At 46.8% G+C, this 3,984-nt stretch overlaps 1 pseudogene; it reads right to left on the bottom strand.

Annotated features, from left to right (window-relative positions):
- LOC127778275 (putative receptor-like protein kinase At3g47110) lies at window positions 1-3,166 on the bottom strand (annotated as a pseudogene).
- Between the last annotated feature and the right edge of the window lie 818 nt (window positions 3,167-3,984).

The raw sequence follows: 3,984 nt of genomic DNA, 5'->3' as shown, positions 1-3,984 counted from the left end.
TCAGTAACCTCTGAGATATGGAATCCCTAATTGCGTGCAGCTTGGCAGCCACCTCCTGCATACTGATGCGCTCATTGGGGGATGACTTGGTGCAGCAAAGTCCAATGTTCAGTACAGAAAGAAGGCAGTGTGCTGCATTTTCATCGGTAGCAACTGGATCTTCTTGGTTGAGGCTCAACTCTTGTACCAGCTGAGGATCAACAATCTGCAGCAACCTGTCAGGGATGTTGATATCTGCATATTTTGCAATGCTCAATCCATCCTTAAACATGTCATCTGTTGGCCTCTTCCTTATGAATATCTCTAAGAGAACAACTCCGAAGCTGTATACATCTGCAGCAGTTGAAACTTGACCACCTATGGCACATTCTACATATCGTATGCAGGAAGAGAGTTCATTTTAGATGTCATATAAACAAATTATGAAACTGTTGTCTTCAATTAATTGTTAAGAAAATACTGTGTGAAATGGATCATATATACCTGGAGCAACATATCCTATGGTTCCATTTATTGCGAATGAAGAAGTTGAAACTGAGTTACCCAAAGATGTTTTAGAATCAATTTTGAACCTTGCAAGTCCAAAGTCTCCAACATGAGCTGTCATACTATCATCCAAAAGAATGTTGCTAGGCTTGAGATCACAATGAATAATTGGCCCTTGATGGTTGTGGTGTAGATATGCCAATGCATCAGATACATCAACCACAATGTTTAACCTTTGAGCTAGTGAAATAGAGCACAAATTTGAAGATCTATCATCATGTGGAGTTGAGTACAGTAATTTATGCAAATCTCCCCGTGGCATGAATTTATATACCAATGCTTTGAAGTCATTCCCACTTGAATCAATGCTTGAGCACGCCGTTAAGATAGGAACTAGATTACGATGCCGCACATTTCTTAAAGCATTACACTCTGCAATGAAGCTTTTTTGTGCTCCCCTTGTCTCTAGACTGAAAACCTTGATAGCAACTACGGTTATGCCCTGAAATGACTGTCCTTGGTATACAGAACTGTATCTTCCTTCGCCAATCAAATTGGAAGTTGAAAACCCATTTGTTGCTCTGGCAAGATCCCTATAAGAAACTTTGGGAAATTCACTACCAAATGAGGGCAAAGACATTGAGTTTTTCTTTTGTTTTCCCTTACAGATAAACAAGACCAATATCACCAATGCAAGTGTCACCATACTAGCTAATGGAATCACTATGGCTAGTACAGATGGCTTGCGTTTAGTCGTATTTGATGGCGTAATAGGACATTCAGGTAGGTGTAACTCTAGTGCACCTCCACAAAGCCCTAGATTTCCATCAATTTGTATGGCACTTGAATTCTTGAAGATACCTTTAGTTGGGACCTCACCTCTAAGATGGTTGAATGACAAATCTATCTGTTCAAGAAGCTGAAGATCACCAAGTAACATTGGTATTGATCCAGTTAACTTGTTGTGTGATAGGTTGAGAAACTTTAGGCTAATTAATTTGCCAAACGAAGGGGGAATACCTCCACTTAAATTATTATGATCCAGCTCAATATGTTGCAAATTTTCGCAGCTGCCCAAAGTATTAGGAAGATCTCCAGACAACATATTGGATGAAAGCTGCAAATACATGAGCTGCTTGGCATTCCCTACTTCTGCAGGAAGTTCCCCACTGAGATTATTGAATCTTAACCAAACTTGCTCTATTGTTGGAATTCTGAAGATTTCCTCTGGCACACTACCATGAAGATTGTTATTGGAAATGTCGATTGTTGTAAGGAACTGAAGGTTTCCAAGGCTTCGAGGTATGTTCCCAATGAACTGATTTGACTCTAGAAAAAGCTCCATCAAATGTGATAGATTGGAAAGGGAGGAGGGGACATACCCTGTAAAATTGTTGTAGGACACTGTTAGGCTCTGCAATGTTTTGAGACCTCCAAGCCATTGTGGTACAGAACCTGTAAACCAGTTGTCATCCAGTGCCAGAATTATCAGGTTTGGAAGGTTTGCAATGCCAGAAGGAAAACTCCCTGACAATCTATTGAGCCCCAGGTAAAGATACTGAAGTTGAACTGAAATATTGCCTAGTGAACTTGGTACCTGTCCTTCCATTTGATTCTTCTCAAGAGAGAGTACTTGTAGCTCGGTGCAATTAGCTAGGTTATCCATGAACTCCCATTCTTGCTTGCTACGAGCATGGAGCTGATTCATCTCAAGGTTCAATAATGTAAGCTTGGCAAGCTTGCCAATGGAGGCAGGCACCACACCGGTGAAGTTATTGTCAGACATACCAAGCTTGAAAAGATTCGAAGCATTTGCTAAGGAAGAAGGGATATTCCCTTGGAAGAAGTTGCCGCCGATGGTGAGCTGCCGGAGCTTGGGCAGGAAGCCGCCGATGCCGGACGGCAGCTCGCCGGTGAAGCCGTTGGTGCTGAGGCCGAGCACGGCGAGCCCCGACATGTTCATGACTGCCACCGGAAACCCACCCGACAGCCGGTTTCCGTCGACGGCCAGCACCTCCATCCCGCGCAGCGCGGCGAGCTCGCCGGGGATGCCGCCGCCGACGCCGTTGTTCATGCAGGCAATCTTCCTCAGCGTCGTGACGTTGCCGAGCGAGGGAGGGATCGTCCCGGCGAGACGGTTCGACGAGAGCACCAGCGCCTCGATGCCGACGGGCAGGTCGCCGGCGCCGGGGAGTCCTCCGGCGAGCTCATTGCCGTCGAGGAACAGCGCCCTGAGCTCGGAGCAGTTCGCGAAGCTCGGTATGGTCCCTTGCAGCGTGTTATTGCTGAGGTAGAGTGACCGGAGGCGGCGGAGGCGGCCGAGGGACGCCGGAATCTGGCCGGTGAATCTGTTCGTCGCCAGGGAGAGGTTCCTGAGGAATGTTAGGTTCCCGAGCGAAGGAGAGATGCGACCTACTAGACCTTGGTGACTGAGATCAATGGCGGTGACGCGTGGTGGGTTCTTGGAGCTGCACGAGACGCCCTCCCAGCTGCACAGGTGGTTGCTGCTGTTCCATGAGATGAGGGATTGCTCTGGATCGAGACTCATCGCGTTCTTGAATTCAAGCAGCGAAGACAGCTGATCGGTTTCGTTTCCGAGAGCTGAGCAGATGACTGAATGGGAGATGGTGGACGCCAAGAACACCAAGAGGAAATGTGCAGTTGCAGTGGTAACCTTCATGGTCATGGCGAGCTTGTTTGCTCGAATTTCGATCGATCTTGGTTGTGTTCATACATTGAAACGGATCGGAAAGTTTAAATTTTCAATGTTGTATAAAATGTTCGGACACTCAGTTGGTAGTAGTTGAAATACCTGAAGAATGGTTTAGCTTAATTAGGCTAAGATTATCTGAAAACTAGCTTCCTTTCAGCGCTGTACAGAGTTGAGAGTTTTCTTCATAAAAATCCTGCACACAAGAAAGCTACTAGTCATCATCTCTTTCAGCTCAAAGATACATTACACCCAATTCAAGCTGTCACTACTAGAAAAATTATTTTTTATAGCATTATCCTTTTATTTTTACTGTCGGGTTTGATGAAAATACGATTGTGAAAATAATTGGAGGGATTCCGGTTATCAACCGCTTGCAAAAATTTGATTTTAACTGGCGGTCACTTAATAGGTCTGCTTGCAAAAATAAAGATCTTTTTATAGGTTACCGACAACTAAAATAGGATTTTCACTAGCGGCTACCAAGGATCTGCCGCCGCAACAATGGGGGAGGCCAACGGAGCGGGAAGCGATGGTGGTAGGAGAGTGGGCGCGGATCCGCCGGCGGTGGTGCTCAGGCGGTCCTCCACGGCGGTGAAGGAGGTGGATCCGGCGGCGGCTGCCACGACGACGACGACAATGGGGGCTGCCACAACGACGATGATGGCTGGGCTACTCCAACCCCTCCCCCCCCAATCTACCACCTGGCGACCACGGCTTGGGCTTTGGTAGGCGGCGGCCACGGTGAGGTGTTGCGGCAGCAGCCGGTGGTGTTTGCGGCTGTGGCG

The sequence above is a fragment of the Oryza glaberrima genome, chromosome 7 (genome assembly GCF_000147395.1).
Source record: "Oryza glaberrima chromosome 7, OglaRS2, whole genome shotgun sequence".
NCBI classification, from domain to species: domain Eukaryota; kingdom Viridiplantae; phylum Streptophyta; class Magnoliopsida; order Poales; family Poaceae; genus Oryza; species Oryza glaberrima.
This window is presented reverse-complemented; position numbering and strand designations above follow the sequence as displayed.